Genomic DNA, 20,959 nt, shown 5'->3' on the forward strand with positions numbered 1-20,959 from the left:
TAATATGTACAAGAATGATTAAATAGGAAAACATCCTTCTGGGAAGGTATGCAAACTAATATATATGATTACATAGGATCTTGTGATGCTTTGTAGAGAAGTAAGGGAGAGATGATGAAGATAATAAGGGCATTTCAACCTCAATCAATCCTAACATAGATCTAGATAGACATTTCAATGGATTTTATCACAGGACTATACAAAAGTGAGCAATAAATCAACACAAATAAGGTTGATCATCCAAGTAGAGGAAGTTATAGTAATGTATTTAGATATACTTATTAGTCCTTCTAAGAGTTTCTTCACTTCAGATACTCGCTTTATAGTAAGCATCCAACAGGAACAATCAAATTTGACATACTACAAAGTAATAACATTCTTAAAAGTCTTGAACCATGAATTTACTATGAATTTGTGCTCACTGATCATCGAATTCAAATAGTATGGTATTATTTGTAGGTAACATAGCGCCTTCCTTACAGAGCTTGTCCACTATTCGGTTCCATTCCCTAAAGATACATGAAAATTCTATTTGAAGAAATAATCCAACAATATAATGAATATGGTTTGCAAATGGCCTTAAGTTGATATTGTGTTGTTGGATGTACTAGATACATGGCTCATGACAAGTCCAAAATCTCCATATACTCTAAGAGTACCAAATCATGGAAGAGGTGATAATTTCAAAACTAGGAAGAGAGAAATAAAATCATTGAGATTATTAGTACCCTTCCCTACATTTACTTTGAGTAGAAATAATTGGTAATGAGATAAATATAAAACTTTTATTTATATCAAAAATAGTTTGCCTAGATTCTTGCCCCCCTACTAGTTGGTCAAGAGGATGAAGAACCAATGGCCTTCATTCCATGATATTAATAGGTCCAAAAATCCCACATACACCATATAACCCTATTTTTTAAAAAAATTAGAAAAAGAAAAGACGCCATAAGTCGATAAAACATAAATTAACATCTTGTCATTTCTTATCTACATAAAGAAAACAAAGCTTAAAGGCCCTACACATTTTTTATCTCTTAAATAGCTTAATATTATTGTTACATCATATAATAATAATGCTAAAATGATAATGAATTTAATCATTATCATATTATGAGACATAGGATAACAAGCAATCTACTATTCAAAGGTTGAGCGAGGGTCATCACTGATTTCTAGGGTAGTACAATAGTCTTCAAGTGAAGAGAGGAATCCACGAGCTCATTCTACTTCTATTAGGATACCTCAATGGTTCAATCAAACATTGATGGATTCTCATGAGCATGTTGAGAGTCCTAGTAGCACTTTTAGAGAGAACAATCCTTTAAAGAAGTTTCCAAACTATATGACATTGATGAGAAGCATTATATATTCCAATTGTTCTAGTTTTCAAGAGGCAATAGAACAATATGTATGGAAACATGTTGTGTGGAGGAGCACAACTCCATCATGAAGAATGATTTTTGGGACATAATACCAAGACCAAAAGGGAAGACAACTCTAAGTTCTTGGTGGCTCTACAAGATCGAGCATGTTGTATATGGTAGCATTGAGAAGTTCAAGGTGAGGTTTGTGGTGAGAGGGTTCTTTGAGAGAAAGGGAGTCAACTATGGGGAGAAATTTTCTCTAGTTGCCAAGTACACTTCTATTATAGTTGTTGCATCCTTGGTTTCATTTATGGTATGGAAAATACATTAGTTGGATGTGATGAAAAATTCCTTAATGGGATCATTCGGTAAGAAGTGTACATAGAGCAACCTCAAGGCTTTGAGGTAAATGGGATGGATTCCCATTTGTGTAGGCTAAAGAAATCCTTATATGGACTCGAGTGGGCATCAAAAGCATGGTATTCTAGGATTGATGCATATTTACAGATTATGGCTTCACCAAAAGTGAAACAAATTCTTAACTTATACTACATATTTGTTCATATTGAAATATTTACTTTAGTGTTGTATGTAGATGACTTCATACATGTGCTAGCTGAATTCGGTAGATGAATGATACTATGATGATGCATTAGTTCTTGGGTTTGGTGGTTTGGTAGAGACTATGGGAGGTCTTCCTTAGGTGGGATAACGATGCAATTCAAATTCTAAATAAGTTTTAGATGGAGGATTGAAAACCAACGGCCACATCCATGATCACTAATTTGAAGAAAATGGAAACTTTAGATTCGGAGTTGGTGGATCCCATGATGTGCACATAACTATTAAGTTCCTTGATTTATTTGGTCAACACTAGGCCAACATATGTTTTGTACTCGACACCTTGAGTTAGTTTGTGGTGGAGGTAAGACAGGAGCATCATGTAGCAACAGAATATGTGCTTAGACATTTGAGGAGCACACTAGAGTATGGTCTTAGATATATTGGAGATGTTTAAGTGAAGTTGCATGGTTATTTCTCAGATTGGGTAGGCATTGTTGTAGAAAGGAAGAGCACCTTAGGGTGTTTCTTTAACATGGGATCAATTATGGTATTGTGGTTAAATAGGAAGCATACTTCATGAGATTTTCCACTATTTGGTTTTGCTCCCTAAAGATGACACCTTTCCTTAATGGGATCATTGGGGAAGAAGTCATAGAGAAATATCAGGGATTTGAGGCAAATGGGAGGGATTCCAATGCGTGTAGGCTTAATCACTCCTTATATGGACTGTAGTGGGCATTAAAAACATATTATTCTATAATTGATGCATGTTTACACATTATGGACTTCACCAAAAGTGAAACAAACTCTTAACTTGTATTACATATTTGTTCATACCTATCTATTTACCTTGGTGTTGTGTGTATATGATTTTTATTTTAATAGGTGTAGAGTAGCCCAACATGGCAATTGAATTCAAGATGAATGATACCAGGATGATGCATTAGTGCTTAGGGTTGGTGGTTTGGTAGAGACCATGGGAGTTTTTTCCTTAGGTGGGATACGTATGCGAAGAGGTTTTAGATGGAGGGTTGAAAACCAATGGCCACACCCATGATTACTAATTTGAAGAAAATGACAAATTTAGATTCATTGTGAGTGGATCCCACGATGTACACATAACTAGTTCTTTCATTTATCTAGTCAACACTAGGTGAATATATGTTTGTACTAAACACATTGAGTTGATTTAATTCGTGGTGGAGCTAAGCCAACTGCATAAGGTAACCACAAAATATGCAGAGAGACTTTATTTAGAGAGACTACATTGGGTGAAACTTTTATTTATATCGATCAATTACACATATCAGTTACTTTTCTAACCTGGGCAAACCACCCTAAAAATAAAAGAACTGGTAGCAGGTCCAAAAATCGTTGGAACATAGCCCACATACACCATCCGACCGTGTTATAAATAGTTTTAGAAAAAAAAGTGCACTATAATTATGTCAAGCATAAACCGTGCCTTATTGCAACACGATGTAAATATGTAACGTAGACAATATCAATGACACGATGTAAATATGTAACGTCAACCATACCTATGATAGGTAACGGATATAACATGCTTTTAGATGGAGAGAGTATTTTGTCGGTAACCAATATAAGTTTATTGCCCCGATTACACTCACCGAAACTTTTTACAATTTCTCCCAGAAAGGGGAGTACAATACATTTCTTTATTCAACAACAGCACTTGCAACAAAAATGCAACACAATGAAACAGGTAATTGGCGCTTAGGTAAAACACACACAATGAAAGAAAGAAAGAAACGGGGAATAAAGAGGTCTCATGCCCTCAGGAACCACATCTCAATAATATCATGCAGAGACACACAGTAACACCTAGAGAGAGACGAAGATAGAGGGGCGTGTTGTTCTTGGGTTCCGGGGACGCATTCCACACAGAAAATGCACTCGATGAATTCATCCATTTCTCTACCAACTCTGGATGGTGACGTTTCAGCACGTCTTTGAGGCCCTCTGTGTTGTTTATCCATGCCATCCCAACCTCCGTATACACTTCTTTCTTGAAATCACTCGTGAAAAAGTGATCTGCCTCCAATCGACTGCAATCGACATATATTCACAAAACGCATCTTATCATAGACCTCTAGAAGTTCAATGTCGTTATCATAGACCTCTTTCAACATTTGGATTTCATCCTCATCGTCTGTGAGGTCTTCCCATTTTGAGATGGGAATCATCAGCATATTCCGCCGGAATTCATTGTATCTTGCTATGCTCCTCTCCCTATCACGATAAACTGAAAAAGTACACTCTATCAAATCTGCTACTTCACGTTTTAATTTAACAAATTTAAAATAGGATGAAATTAAAAGAGAAAAAACATGAAGAAAAAAAAGAAGTGCAATCAGTAACTAAAGTAATAAATTTCTTACTCTCCAGTGCGGGCATGTCTACAGGATATGGTCTCTCATTTCCATCGGGGTCCTGAGCGATAATGTCTCTCATCCATACAGGGTAGTTCCACAGATTAAGGGCCCCACAGGGTTGATGCCCCATTGATACAATGTGACATTCCTTACCAATATCTGATAACGTTTCTTCTCCTGGAATTCCTATTAGTTCCTTCATCTCTATCCTGTGAGTCACATGAATGGATGACACCGGATATTTAACTACTATTTCCTTTTATCATAGTCTAAAGTTCAAACTGCTTCCAAAATAACCAGAATGTGAACAGAGTTCCAATCTAAGTGATGCTGTAAACTCAACTCACTCTTTGAGAATCGGAGGGGTTTTGTTGTCCACTGGAGTTCCATGAATGTCTCTGACGAGGATGCTGTCTGGCAACAGACTGTGCATTCGATAGACACCCACAAATTCCTCAGTGAGAGAGTATGGGACTCCATGACTCTGAGGCTTGGGCATTCCTATATAGCCGCTCAGAAGAGAACTTCCAGTGTGACCAAAGATGTTCTTCACCTTCTTACCCAATAACCCATACCTGCACATAGTGAAAGCTTCGTTCATTAATAAGAAGAAAGCCTGTATTTAAACATTTTATAAAAAATACGAATTCCTTTATGTTTTAGCTCTGATATTTTAGCCCTTTGCCTTAAATTTCAAGATTACAACCCGTGTAAAACAATATGTAATTATATGTACCAATTGGCGTTCATTCCAGCAAGGAGGGTGTCCGTTTTGACGAGCTCCACCGTCCAGTCAATGGTGTGGATCTTGGGTATCACGGCTGAAGTCACTAATCTTGCATAGCGATACAAATCCTCGTCGCTCATACCAATATAGTGAAGCTGCATTTATAAATTAGTTGACCAAATTATATTAGTCTGCAATGAGATTGATCTTAGTGCTGAGGGTCCAGATGTGAATTTCAATGAAAAACTTTAATAATCAATGGTCATAGTCAAGTAACATCCATAGTATTCTATAAGTTAGATTGGATTATTGAGAATTTCTGCAATAAAATATAATTACCTTCAACATGTCGCAAACGGAATTATGTTCTTTGATAAAAAGAGCCTGCATAACCGACACCCCTGCCCCTGAATTACGAACATCTCCAGAGAGGGCAATTCCGTCTTTGTCGTGAAGAAGAAGGCCATCGTCCCCCAACTTCAACTTACCATCTTTGAATGTTCTTAATTTTTTTTATTCACTCGGGTTGTTTCCATACACTACACTTGTAGGAGTTAATGCTTACATTCCATATTTAAGAAGTTAGTTTGTGATGGTTGAGAAATTCTCTCAACCTCTCTATCTAATTTGGGAATAAGTTGGATCTCAGAAACTCTATTTAATAGAGTAATCTGAATGTAAATCTGTGCGTGTGAGTGTCTTTGCACATACAACATTTGTGCATAATATATGATTGAGCTTCTGTAATTGTGTTGCTTTAGCTATTTTTATCATGGTATCGGAGCTAGATCTGAACCTTTGTTGTGAGGAAATAAAAGATTAGTTCTTAGTTTTTCCATCATCAAGAGACTCAAGATCTGGATTGGGGTGGATCTCTGGTTTCTATCCAGTCTGATCAAGTTCACGGGTTTTGCAACCGTTTGTTGTTTTGTGCATTCTAACAAATCCAGCTTGGTTGTGCATACTCCCTTTGTTTCATATCTTCTCGCTCAGGGCCGGGTCTGCTATTCTCTGCATGCAGAAGCTCAAAATCGGGAGCCTGTTGGATCTGGTGCAAAGATTCAAGGTCATGGTGGCGCTTGTCGTGCCTCCCATAGTTCTTGCCTTTGCCAAGAACACGTTGGAAGGAGGCTACGATCTGTTGCCCATTCAGATTGTGATGGCCAGCGCTGCACCTCTCTGAAAGGAGCTGGAGGATGCATTGTAGATCTGTTGATGGAATCTAGATTCTCATATTGGGAATTTTATGCAAAAATGCAATAAAATTGTTGTGCGTTGGAGTTGGTTACACGACTGTTTTCTGGGAAAATTTGATTACGTCCACCAGTTGCCGTGGTATAAGTCTTCCTGCGAACCCACCATATTTCAATCCGATTGCTGCCAAACAGCGCGCGCCTTGCTCGACTTTCTTGCTCTCTCGCCAGATTTGGTGGCGGTCTGTGTGAACAGAACGTCGAGCTTTGTATCAAGCCCCCTCTTGTGCGCGGGCATACAGACGAAGGAGGACTGGATTCGAAAAGTAGGCACTACCTCGATGGACTCGGCGTGCAGAGGCGACCTGTCAGATCTGGACGCCTGTTACGTATGCTACAATGCTAGAATTCTCATCCATAGAATGACTAGGGGTTCAGTGATTGCAATCAATTGTGTCTGAAGAAATCAAGTAGCAGTAAGGCTCAATATGGATGGTTGTCCAGATAGTATGGTAGTTGTGGATCTAGGGAAGGATCCCTCATTAGTGGTAGACATGGAGGTGGTTTCCTAATGAGGTTATGTGACAGATTGGGATGTTGTCCAGTAATTGACTTCGGGAGGTCCTTGATTCGGGAGTTGAGGAAGGGAACTCGGGAATCCAACTTGCCAACTACACCTTTCCGAGGGTTATAAGACAACTTGATGGAGCATCTACTAATAAGCTTGATTATTTTGTTATTTTCATGTAATGTAATCATTAAGGGGGGATGTTGGAGTTAATGCTTACATTCCATATTTAAGAAGTTGGTTTGTGATTGTTGAGAAATTCTCTCAACCTCTCTATCTAATTTGGGAATAAGTTAGATCTCAGAAACTCTATTTAATAGAGTGAGTGTCTTTGCACATACACCATTTGTGCATAATATATGATTGAGTTTCTGTAATTGTGTTGTTTTAGCTATTTTTATCAACACTCCCATCCCTGTTTATTTACGTATAGCATGACAAGAGTATATACATTTATATATATTGTGAGACACCTTCACAATTTAGAGGATTTATAGAGAGATAGAGCGTTTAGTCCAAGCAGGTTTTCTTACCACTAGGCGGTCCTCCTATTTCGTGATCCTGTTTTGATGTCACAGCTGCCAGTAGGCACTGCTTTGCTTTCGAAGAATTTGAATTCCTTCGGACATTGCGGTGCAACGTTGGGTGGGGCGCTTAACTCTACCTGAAAAATCATGAATTAATGTTAATGTTATATAATTTCTCGTAAAATATATGGTGTTTTCTATTTCTGAGATGGGAAATGTTGGAATGTTAATTCCAACTGCAGGTTGCAGACACCGTGCAGGCAGACGTGGGCAGCCGACTCAGCAGCCGTACCAACGCCCAAACCGCTCAACAAAACCGCCTTCCAATCTCGGACCGCCTTCCAGCGTAAAGTTGTTTTCGTACACAAGAGCCCGATACAATTTGGTGTTGACGCGTGGCTCTCCCCATACGTAAGAAAAAGTCATTTCTCGGGCGCTAAAGTCCCGCAGCAAAAGGTCTCCCAATATTCATCACCGCCGTCCGATTGCCTTCATCAACCTTCGCCGTCTATTGTTCCAAGATGCATACGAGCCAGCAAGTAAATGCATTGCGTGGAGTGTAAAATAAAGTCTGGTTGACCGCCTGTTCCATCTGCAAAAGGGTTAAAACAAATTTAAATATGGTCGTAGAAAGTTGGTAAACATTGAAGTTTTTTTATTTACGGCACGTAAAATAATTAAGTGCATGTTTGTTTTATGTTTTCATATAAGCTTTTGTTTTAGGGTTAAAACGTTTTGTATTGTTGACCATTTTTGATAACATGCACATATGAATAAAAAGAGGAACGCAGAAGGGGAATGGTGAACTTTGGTGTTGCACAGCAGTGCATACAAAAAATCAGTTGCTCATTGTAATGAAAATCGTGTAGTGTGAGAGAGGATAATGCACAGCAGTGCTATCCACGAAGAACAAGGGAGCAGCATGTCTTTTGTTGACTGGTGGTGAAGCTCGCGGCAGCGAAAGAACAAGGGAGATGCACAGCAGTGCTTGGAACAGTGTTGATTTTTAAATGTATTGGATTTGCATTGAAATGCAAAAGAAAAGAACGCACAAGTATTTTTGAAATTGGAATGTAATGAAATTTTACTGCATATGTAAATTTATTTTACAGCAGTATATGTAAAATGTTTTCACAGCAGTGAATGTAAAAAGGGGTTTTACAGCAGTAAACCCAGCACAGTAAATTCTCAGGTGAAAACAGAGTTTTGTAGAATGAATTAAATTTGGTGAATCCCTCTCAGCAAAGAGGATGAATATGTATCAGAGTTGGCTGAATGTATTTTTGGTAAATCCCTCTGAGTGAAAGAGGATGAATGTTGTTTCAGGCATTTTATATTTTAATGAATACAAGGATTTTTATGGCTGTGTAATACTCTGTTCTGAGAATTTTTATTAAAAGCTTCCCTGTGCAAAAAGATCCTGAGGCAGAGAAACAGAGCATTGCCTCTGTGTGTTTAGTTTTGTTTGTTTTTGGGATTTTACCAGAAAAATCCCCAACAGTGGTATCAGAGCTGGTCCAGGCTCTTTGATGGTGACAGAGCTGGTTCAGGCTCTTTAAAAGTGTCAAGGAAGCTGAAGGAAAGACTCTTGTTGCAGCAGCAGTAAAACTTCTCCAGCAGTGTGAAGTCTCAGGCAAAAGAACCCAGGTATTCCTCAAAGTTTTTTTTGTTGCTGTTGAAGAAACAGTGAGTCATTTTAAAAACACAGTCAAGGATTTTAAAAATAGTTAAGAATGGCAAGGTCAAAGAAAAAAGTCTCCAAACCTTCTAAGGTTGTGTCTCCCTCTTCTATTAAAATAGAAGACAATCTATTTGAAAGCATTCTATTTGAGGCTTCAAAGTTTAATGGAAATTTTGATATGTGGGAAATAAAAATGAGGGCTGTCTTACAGTCTCAAGGGATTGAAATCTGGGAATCAGTGATTGATGATAGCAAGAAGGATAAAGAATCCAAGGAGTATAATGCACAAGCAGCAAAAATAATCTTGGATGGACTGCGTGATTCTGTGAAGAAGAAGCTAGGAAAATATTCATCAGCAAAGGATATATGGGACAGATTGCATGACCTTCATGCAAAGGGAGCACTGACCATGACCATCAGTGAAGAAGAAAATTCTGAACCCATCATAGAAGCTGAATGTGAGAAGGTTGACCTCATCAAACTTCAAGTAAAAGAAAGGGATGAAGAGCTCGTCAAGCTTAAGAAGGAACTTGATGAAAGCAAGAGGAAACATCATGAAGAAGTCATATCAATGACAAATCAGCTAAATAAAGCAAAGAAGCAGGAAGATGACTTGTTAAGTCAACTTGAACAAAGGCACAAGAGAATAAACAAGCTTGTAGAAGAGATTGGACAGTACAAGGTAGAGGTCTCCTCCCTTAAGTCTGAACTATAAGAAGCCAGGAAGCATGCACAAGGAGCTGAAAAGAAAATGGAGAGTAGTCAAGCAGAAATCTCCAAAATGAAGTCAGATATTATCTCCCTCAAAGTAGTAGCAGCTGAAGCTACTCGTAGCAAGGAAAAAAGAGAGGAACAACTTGCAAAGAAAAATAATGAATGTAAAAAATTGGAAGAAGAAATTGTCCTCCTCAGGAAAAAGGTTGAAGGGATGAAAAAAATCATGAAGAGTTCTCAAGCCTTGGATGACATGCTCAGCTATCACAGATCTCCATCTGATAAATCAGGACTTGGGTATGTAGGTGAACCCTCAAACAAGAATGAAAATGCTTTAAGAAAAGGAGATGTGAAGAAGCCAGAAAGAAATGGTGATGCTCCTAGTTCCAGCAAAGGCAAGGAGAAAGATCATGGGTACAATAGAAGAAATCATACTCCAAGCAGAAAACCAGCTCCAAGAAGAAATGTAGCTGATGTCAAAGAGGCAAGAGGCGATGGTTATCAACAAAGAATCTCAAGGCAGCAAGGCTTCAGAAGTACATCAAGGAAACCTCCATCTCCCAGGTACCAAAGTTCATTTTATGGTTATTGTTATGCTTGCTCAAACTTTGGTCATATGTCAAAAGACTGTAGAGCATTTCATAGAGATAGATGTTGTAGTCTCCGACAATCTCCAAGAAACAATTTTACAAGAAGAAATCATGAATTCTTATTCATGAACAATGTAGAATGTTTCAAGTGTCATAACATTGGGCATATGGCACGTGACTGTAACTTAAGATGGGCTCCTATGCAAGCTAGACCCACACAAAAGAAGAAAGTTACACAAGTATGGAGAAGGAAGGAAATACAGCCTGAAAGTCCCTTGAGCTTTTCAGCTGATCTAAGTTTCTTTTGAGAAAACTTTGCTGAAAAAAGACAATGCATACAGTTAAGGGGAGCTTGTAATTTTTTATCATTATTGCTGAATTGTTTTAACAGTCATTCTTTGATGAAGATCTTGTTATAGGAGAGAGATATGGAATTAAATCTGCCATAAAAGCAGAGAAAAAAAAATCTGCAGGGCATGGAGATTGCATGGAGGATGTATTGCAGCGCAGCAGAGTGCAAATGAAATCTTTTTTGTTGTTAATACTTTTGAAATGTAATATGCAGCGATGATGAAAAATGTAATTTTTTTTATCACATATGCAATGCAATGTGCACAGAAGTGCAGAGAAGAAAAAGGGGCAGCGTTGAAATGAGAAGTGCAGCAGCGCGATAAGAAAAATGAGAAGCAGTAGAACGCACAACACTGTGTGAGTGAAAATGAAGATGAATTAGATGTGAATTATATGCATTGTAATGCAAAGTAAGGAGACCCGCACAGCAGTGCGAAGCCAAAACATAGAACATGGGCAGCGTGGAAACTTTTGTGTGTGGAGCACATGGATTAGAATGCACAGCAGCATAGAATTTTTTTTGTGTGGAGCACATGCATTGAAATGCATAGCAATGGAATGTAGTTTTCCTTTTATGTAATATGAGAGAATATACTCATAGCAGAGTGAGTGTAATACATAGCAGATGGAAATGTTTTGTATTGGCAATGAAAGCGCAAAGCAGTGAGAAGAAAATGAGAAGAGGGCAAAACGCAACAGAGCGTAAATGCCCAGTGTTTGAGAATGCAATGAAATTTTTCACACAGTAGTGTGAATATGAAAAATGCAGCAACATGAAGATTTTTTTTTGTTAAAAAGAATAAAAACGAAATGTAATGGACAACAGTGAATAAGAAAAAGGCAGCAGCGTGATGGCAAGAAGGAGAAGCACAACAGTGCGAAGAAAATGAAACCAGAGCAAGAGAGGTGCAGCAGCGTGAAGAAAAGTTTTCCCATTGTGAAGAAGGGAAGCACGCATAAGTGCACAAGTGAAGAATTCTCACACAGCAGTGTGAATGTGAGAAAGGGAAGGCGCAGCAACACATATGTAAGAATTTTTTTATTAACGCACAGCAATGCAGAGTTTGTAAAGAAATGTAAGTGAAGTGCAGCAACACAATAGCAAGTAGTGAAACGCACAGCAATGCAGGTGTAGACGCAGTAGCGTGGAGCAGACACAGCAGTGTGGGGTAGACGCAGCAAAGAAGATGGCACAACAGTGCAGCAGAGAATATGCAGCAGCATAAAAGAACAATGTAATGGGTATGCACAACAGTGCAATGAATGTTTTGTTTTGGAACTGCACTTGAAGCAGTCATTTGGTGAAACCCTCTGTTAAAGAGGAAGGTGCTTTTCAGCACAATGTCATGGTGAATCCCTCTGTCAAGAGGAAGATGCTTTTTAGCATACACTGGTGAATCCCTCTGTCATGAGGAAGGTGCTCTTCAGCACAGTCTCAGGTGAATCCCTCTGTTAAGAGGAAGACAACTTTGATTGTTTGTGGAACTGCATCAGAAGCAGTATTGGTGAATCCCTCTATGTGAGGAAGATGTTTTTGTAACAGCAGTTGGTGAATCCCTCTATGTGAGGAAGTGTTTGGGTATGTTTGAATGCCCAGCAGTTGAAATTAAAGGGGAGTGTTGGAATGTTAATTCCAACTGCAGGTTGCAGACACCGTGCAGGCAGACGTGGGCAGCCGACTCAGCAGCCGTACCAACGCCCAAACCGCTCAGCAAAACCACCTTCCAATCTCGGACCGCCTTCCAGCGTAAAGTTGTTTTCGTACACAAGAGCCCGATACAATTTGGTGTTGACGCGTGGCTCTCCCCATACGTAAGAAAAAGTCATTTCTCGGGCGCTAAAGTCCTGCAGCAAAAGGTCTCCCGATATTCATCACCGCCGTCCGATTGCCTTCATCAACCTCCGCCGTCGATTGTTCCAAGATGCATACGAGCCAACAATTAAATGCATTGCGTGGAGTGTAAAATAAAGTCTGGTTGACCGCCTGTTCCATCTGCAAAAGGGTTAAAACAAATTTAAATATGGTCGTAGAAAGTTGGTAAACATTGAAGTTTTTTTTATTTACAGCACGTAAAATAATTAAGTGCACGTTTGTTTTATGTTTTCATATAAGCTTTTGTTTTAGGGTTAAAACGTTTTGTATTGTTGACCATTTTTGATAACATGCACATATGAATAAAAAGAGGAACGCAGAAGGGGAATGGTGAACTTTGGTGTTGCACAGCAATGCATAAAAAAAATCAGTTGCTCATTGTAATGAAAATCGTGTTGTGTGAGAGAGGATAATGCACAGCAGTGCTATCCACGAAGAACAAGGGAGCAGCATGTCTTTTGTTGACTGGTGGTGAAGCTCGCAGCAGCGAAAGAACAAGGGAGATGCACAGCAGTGCATAGAACAGTGTTGATTTTTAAATGTATTGGATTTGCATTGAAATGAAAAAGAAAAGAATGCACAGGTATTTTTGAAATTGGAATGTAATGAAATTTTACTGCATATGTAAATTTATTTTACAGCAGTATATGTAAAATGTTTTCACAGCAGTGAATGTAAAAATGGGTTTTACAGCAGTAAACCTAGCACAGTAAATTGTCAGGTGAAAATAGAGTTTTGTAGAATGAATTAAATTTGGTGAATCCCTCTCAGCAAAGAGGATGAATATGTATCAGAGTTGGGTGAATGTATTTTTGGTAAATCCCTCTGAGTGAAAGAGGATGAATGTTGTTTCAGGCATTTTATATTTTAATGAATACAAGGATTTTTATGGCTGTGTAATACTCTGTTCTGAGAATTTTTATTAAAAGCTTCCCTGTGCAAAAAGATCCTGAGGAAGAGAAACAAAGCATTGCCTCTCTGTGTTTAGTTTTGTTTGTTTTTTGGGATTTTACCAGAAAAATCCCCAACAGGAAAAAATTGTGATCAAATCTGTTTAAACAATTTTTTTTAACTATCTATAATTCCGGCACCCTGAAAAGCTTCAGAACACTAAGATTGCAAAAATTGCACTCTTCAAATTTATGATTCTAATAAAATCACTACAAAATTCTAGGCAAATTATACCAGAAAATATACTGAGAGAAATTTAACAGAGAGCATACGCTCTAAATATATATTGAATAAGGTAAAGTTAATGTTATATAATTTATGATATTTGCATTGAAAATTGTGATAATGGTGATTGAAAACGTTGTGCTTACATATATTGTGTCTTCAACGTGATCGACCCAGTCATGAATCATGAACTGGATCCACGTGGTAGCAAGCATGTTAAATTGTTTGCCTGTATCTACCATTTTCCTCCGAGAGAGCAGCTTGGTAGCAAATACCATGGGATGTGGCTTTAGCAACTGTTTAGTAAATGCACATGTAATTTAGTTATCAGATTAATGACATGTGAAAAGGAAACAACATTTGGTGGGATGGTTTAATGACCTTATCATGCTGAGAAGGCAGCATGTTTCGCCCAAAGAACGCCCCTTGGCATCCTGTTTCGGCACAGAACAGGTCATCGTAACTTCCATCAGGAGTTCTATCCACTGCATTATATCTTCCTCCCTGCACTGCCGTACTTCCCACATTGATAAGATTATAACGTTCGTGCAATGTCCGCCTTATCTCCAGGTATAGGAGTCCTAGGCAGACACGCAATCTATGCCACGCGTAGAATCGATCCACCAAATGTATAATCTGCAGATCAGGAAAAAAAGAGAAACATCTAAGTTCATAACCCCTCATTCATTCAGTATTCTACATTTACAACATTTCATTTCATGGTGATACTTACTAGGAAGAGGAGCCTGTCTATGAAACTCAATCTTGAATATTGGGAGACGAGGTTCCGGTCAAGCAAACCCATGATCTCAAACAGAATACAACTACAATTAATACGCAAGATCGAAGAGGAGGGGAATGCTCTCTGCGCTGGAAGAAAGAACACTGGAGGCCTTTATATAGAGGGCTGAGACCAGAGTAGTCGAAAGCTAGAACGGAGTCATTCAGAATTCACTCTTTTGTGTTAGGTAGAATGGAGTGACTTTATTTTCTCTGGGTGGACTTATTTTTATCGACCTGACCCGTTTGAATTTTATGATTGGCTAACGTATTTTTATGCAGGATATTTATTTCACAGAAAAATAATAAAAATAATTTTTTTGTCATTAACCACGTAGTTATACACGGTACCATCCCTGCCATGTTCATAAATGAAAATAAAGCTCAGAGTAGATCATGGTTCATCTCTTTTTCTTAAACCATAAGTTGTTTTAAAATAGTAAATGTTGAGTAATATAAGCCAATTATATATTGAATATCATTTTATAATCGATTTATTACCTGCATTATCCATTATACTTATATTTAAGATACAAAGCCATCTCCCACATGAATTCCACCAGCGACGCAGGCGGCTCCGCGTTGTTGCCATTGCACAGGGGCGAACCCCCATGCATAAACTTACAAATGTGATCGTCAGCCTCATATGGTCACCTCCTTAGCTCAATGTGAATTCCGCCAGCGTCGCAGGGGGCTCCGCGCTGTTGCCATTGCACAAGAGCGACCCCCCCGCAGCGGTCGGTGTCGCATTTCCATCTTCCGTACTCATCGAATGTGCACAACGTGCCTCTCCACACGCAGCCCGACCATCCACTAGGAGCTTAACTGTCATACTCTGCCCAGGCCTCACCTTGAAACCCGTGCTGGATTCCTCTGTGCCTGTACCCGCTTGGAATCCCGGCCATACAGTGCACTCACAATGGTTTATTAGCGTCAAACGACGACGTCCGCGCCCCTGCCACATTCAATAAGTACATCACCTCAAAATTAAGTTACTCATATTTCTAATCAACAATATAAGTTACTAGAGGAACAAGCTCACAAACATTTAAGAAGGTAGTTTAGTTTAATTGGTTGTTTGATATAAATAAACAAATAATCTACTCTCGGTGTCCAGTAAATCCATAAAACAGAAAACGCAATGTTGTAGTTTAGTTTGCATGCCTTACCAGAATAACGTTTCTTATTTAATTATGTGAGTACATATTAGCAATTTCCCTTAAAGGTGCAAAGATACACCGAAGTTTGGGAAGATCATCTTGTCAAAAATAGAACCCATTGATGCATGCTCACAACAAAATTTTAGAATTAGAAATCAGCTACATAATTTCAAAAATCCTCTTAATAACACAAATACTCGTAGATTTTTATTTATAAAATGCAAATAACTCAATACGTTTAGCTACATTCAATGTAATGATAATGATGACAATATTCATTTTTAACACACAAAATTTGAAATAAAAAAAACTTCCCCTTTTTAATTATAAATATAGAATTTAAAAATAATAATCAAGTTTTTCACAATTTTACATACCAACATTTCCCCAAAATAACCATTTGCAATCCCTTACAAGCTTTCATTTTTATCATAAGCTTAAACTAGAAATTCTTCATCCTAGTTTAATCTGGGAAAGGAATATAGGTTGAACCTTATCTCTAATTTGATTCTACAACTCAACAACATAGACGCAATGGAGTCAATTGTTTTCAACAACACAACAAATTTAAATTAAATATGTAGAAAAAGAAATGATGTCTCTCTAGTACAATTAAATCCAATAAGAAAAACAATTTCTGATTTCACATTGGAAACACTGATAAGAAAAATTCCATTCTCAGACTATTGAAAAATAATTTCAGACATCACATTGGAAACATTGATAAGAAAAATTTCATGCTCATGAAAAGAAATGTAAAGCAAAAGGGTTGGGTGGAAGGTAATGCGGAGCAAAAGGGTTGGGTGGAGGGTTTGTGTGGAGGCTTTTTTTCTAGAAACTACCCATTTTTACAATTGGAAGGTGTCCTTTTATGAGCATATTGCTTTGTATCTTTTTTTTATGTAAGAACATTATTGGGTAAATTGAGAATCGATCATGCACCAATTAAATGAAATCTGGGGATTATGCTGAACTCTCACCAAGGACAAAGCACGACGGATCTTGCTGAGGTGTAAAACAGGTGGTGTCTGATCAAGCCAATTAAGTTCCATACAATTCTTCATTACTGCAGAGAAACTTGCATTTCAACTCTATGGAGAATTTCCACTCTACGGAGAATTTCCATTTCTCTTTCTTCTTCAATCCTTTTACCAACCAATTTTTCCATTAATATGTACAAGAATGATTAAATAGGAAAACATCCTTCTAGGAAGGTATGCAAACTAATATATATGATTACATAGCATCTTGTGATGCTTTGTAGAGAAGTAAGGGAGAGATGATGAAGATAATAAGGGCATTTCAACCTCAATCAATCCTAACATAGATCTAGATAGACATATCAATGGATTTTATCATAGGACTATACAAAAGTGAGCAATAAATCAACACAATCAAGGTTGATCATCCAAGTAGAGGAAGTTATAGTAATGTATTTAGTTATACTTATTAGTCCTTCTAAGAGTTTCTTCACTTCAGATACCCACTTTATAGTAAGCATCCAACAGGAACAATCAAATTTGACATACTACAAAGTAATAACATTCTTAAAAGTCTTGAACCATGAATTTACTATGAATTTGTAATCACTGATCATCGAATTCAAATAATATGGTATTATTTGTAGGTAACATAGTGCCTTCCTTACAGAGCTTGTCCACTATTCGTTTCCATTCCCTAAAGATACATAAAAATTCTATTTGAAGAAATAATCCAACAATATAATGAATATGGTTTACAAATGGCCTTAAGTTGATATTGCGTTGTTGGATGTTGATATTGTGTTGTTGGATGACACATCCTCTTCAATATTTGGCTCATTTACTCAAGGGAGATGCACTCTTTAGTTGAGATAGATGTTAGTTCATCTTATTTCATAACACGTTAGGAGGATTTAAATACTTGCACCTAGTCCATTTCAAACCTGAAATTAATTAGAGTCGTCCCATTATTTATTTATTTTTATGTGTGGTTCATGAACATGGGAGATCGGTGGTTGTTACATCCGCGTAACACTTGGGAAGCTCTTGTGCTAAACGACACAATGTTGGCTCAGCTGAACAACTAAGGCAGTTTCGATTTTCAAATAGACAAAAGACCCCACTTGCTCCCTCATTCCTTCCTTTTATAAGTGACGGCCATGCATTCCTTGTGGGTCCCTCCACAATTTCGATGTTTCCTTAAGCAATTTGAATTCCCTTCCTCCCAAGTGTGTATTTCGAGTGGGCCCCGTATTCCACTAGCATGCAAATAAAGCATTCCTCCTATTTTCTCCACCAAAATTTGCCTTGAGCTAGTATTAACTAAAAATGTCAAAATTAATTCTCCCAACATTAGGAAAATTTAGGAAGGAAGATTACAATATCTATATTTCCACATTTAGAACTTTGGTAACATCATCAAATAACACTTAAAAAACAGGTTTCTTATGCATAGAACTAGGATAGTGATTTATTTAAGTCAATGCCATTTCTCTTGCATCTTGTGTGGGTGAATGAGTTTTACAAGATATTTCATTTCTGTCCTCCACACTTTTGTAATGAACTAACTCTGAAAAAAAAACTTCTTTACTGATTCCTCTTTTCATTTTCATATGTGTCAAAGCGAGGGTCCATGGAATCCTTGTTTATGTAGATTGACATGATTAAATATTTTGTTGTGAGCAAGAATCCAAATGGATATATGGATATGTGGTAGTCAATATCTCCCTTCAACTTATTTCTGGATGATGGAATGGGGTGATAGGTTTTCACTAGTTAAATATTTCAAATATTCAATGCTCATAAATAGATTCCCCCTTTGGGGGGGGGAGCGCATCCTCTTCAATATTTGGCTCATTTATTCAAGGGAGATGCACCCTTTAGTTGACATAGATGATAGTTCATCTTATTGCAAAACTCGTTAGGACGATTTAAATACTTGCATCTGGTCCATTTCAAACTTGAAATTAATTAGAGTTGTCCCATTATTTATTTATTTTTATGTGTGGTTCACGAACGCTGGAGATCAATGGTCGTTACATCCACATAAAATATTCAGGCATACCCACCAGAAGGGAACAATTCCCACCAACTCAGTAGTAGATCCTAACCCCAAGAACATCAAGGATAACCGACCATGTGATGTTCCATTACCAAGGTGCTTTAATGATGAGAACTCCAACAATTGAGCTAATCCTTGGGGCTATTAGGTTTTTGTTAGTTAAATATTTCAAATATTCAATGCTCATAAATCGATTCCCACTTGGGGAAGGGGGGGGGGGGGTGCATCCTCTTCAATATTTGGCTCATTTATTCAAGCGAGATGCACCCTTTAGCTAAGATAGATGCTAGTTCATCTTATTTCATAACTCATTAGGAGGATTTAATTACTTTCATTTGGTCCATTTCAAACCTGAAATTAATTAGAGTTGTCCCATTATTTATTTATTTTTATGTGTGGTTCACGAACATTGGAGATCAGTGGTTGTTACATCCACATAACACTTGGGAAGCTCTTGTGCTAAAAAAAACAATGTTGGCTCAGCTGAACAGTTAAGGTAATTTCGATTTCCAAATAAACAAAAGACCCCGCTTGCTCCCTCATTCCTTCCTTTTATAAGTGATGGCCATGCATTCCTTGTGGGTGCCTCCACAATTTTGATTTTTCCTTAAGGAATTTGAATTCCCTTCCTCCCAAGTGTGTATTTCAAGTGGGCCCCATATTCCATGAGCATGCAAATAAAGCATTCCTCCTATTTTCTCCACCAAAATTTTCCTTGAGCTAGTATTAACCAAAATTGTCAAAATTAATTTTCCAAACAATAGGAAAATTTCGGAAGGAACATTACAATATCTATATTTCCACATTGAGAACTTCAGTAACATCATCAAATAACACTTAAAAATAGGTTTCTTATGCATAGAGCTAGCATAGTGATTTATTTAAGTCAATGACATTTCTCTTGTATCTTGCATGGTTGAATAAGTTTTACAAGATATTTCATTTCTATCCTCCTCACTTTTCAAATGAACTAACTCTCAAAAAATAACTTCTCTAATAATTCCTCTTTTCATTTTCATATGTGTCAAAGCGAAAGTCCATGGAATCCTTGTTTATGTAGATTTTCATGAGTAAAGATTTTTTTGTGAGCAAGAATGCAAATGGATATAGGGATATGTGGTAGTCAATATCTCCCTTCAACTAATTTCTAGATGATGTAATGGGGTGATAGGTTTTCGTTAGTTAAATATTTCAAATATTCAATGCTCATAAATAGATTCCCCCTTGTGGGGGGGTGCATGCTCTTCAATATTTGTCTCATTTATTCAAGGGAATGCACCCTTTAGTTGAGATAGATGCTAGTTCATCTTATTGCATAAATCATTAGGAGGATTTAAATACTTTCATCTGGTCCATTTCGAACCTGAAATTAAGTAGAGTTGTCCCATTATTTATTTATTTTTATGTGTGGTTCACGGACACTGGAGATCGGTGGTCATTACATCCACATAAAATATTCAGGCATATCCACCTTAAGGGATCACTTCCCACCAACTCAGTAGCAGAGCCTAACCCAAGAACATCCAGGATAACCAACCATGTGACATTCGATTACCGAGGTGCTTTAATGATGAGAACTTGAACAATCGAGCTAATCCTTGGGGCTATTAGAGATTTTCCATTCAGAAAGATCAAAGAGAAATTTTATACCCTGATTTAATATTTATACTCTTATATATTGAAGGAAAATCCCTAAAGAAAGGGATGGAAACCCATTATATTGTCTTCCCATATTTGGTTTGTTCCAGGATACCTAGAATCCATGTGAGATTCTTTTGGATGGAGGGATGAATAATTTCTGGAGATACTAAATATGGAATCCAAAGATCATTCCACTTTATCATCCAATATGCTAATATGTTTTTCTCTAAATTATCTACGCTAGAGAAATTCTTCCCACTATTTATATTTTACTTCTCGCATATCCTCATAAAGAGATTGGCTCCCTTTGCTTGATTAGGCAATCTATGATCTCTTATTTCCAAATAACATCTATTTAAGGGACCATGAAGTATTTTATAGTTGACTATATGGAATTTCTTTTTCTTTTCTTTCTTTCCACATGAATATTTTAATCTCTAAATTCGTAAAGATTGTGTGAACCGCATTGGGGCTAGAGCAGTTGAATTGAGAAAAATGACTAGAGTGGACATGATGATAAATTTTACAAGGATAATCCAATCAACTAGATTGTGCCACTCAGTTCCCAAATTGATCATCTTAATCTTAAAATTTTAAAGCATGGGGGAC

General features: G+C 37.5%; 2 pseudogenes; both read right to left on the bottom strand.

The window, feature by feature from the left end:
• Window positions 1-3,729: 3,729 nt before the first annotated feature.
• On the bottom strand, window positions 3,730-14,532 carry LOC149154987 (alpha-dioxygenase PIOX-like; annotated as a pseudogene).
• A 633-nt stretch (window positions 14,533-15,165) lies between these two features.
• The window catches only part of LOC149154988 (alpha-dioxygenase PIOX-like), a 31,503-nt pseudogene continuing 25,709 nt past the window's right edge, over window positions 15,166-20,959 (bottom strand).

Source organism: Pinus tabuliformis, chromosome 9 (assembly GCF_031772625.1).
Source record: "Pinus tabuliformis cultivar Carrire ecotype Pingquan chromosome 9, CPIR1, whole genome shotgun sequence".
Classification (NCBI taxonomy): Eukaryota; Viridiplantae; Streptophyta; class Pinopsida; order Pinales; family Pinaceae; genus Pinus; species Pinus tabuliformis.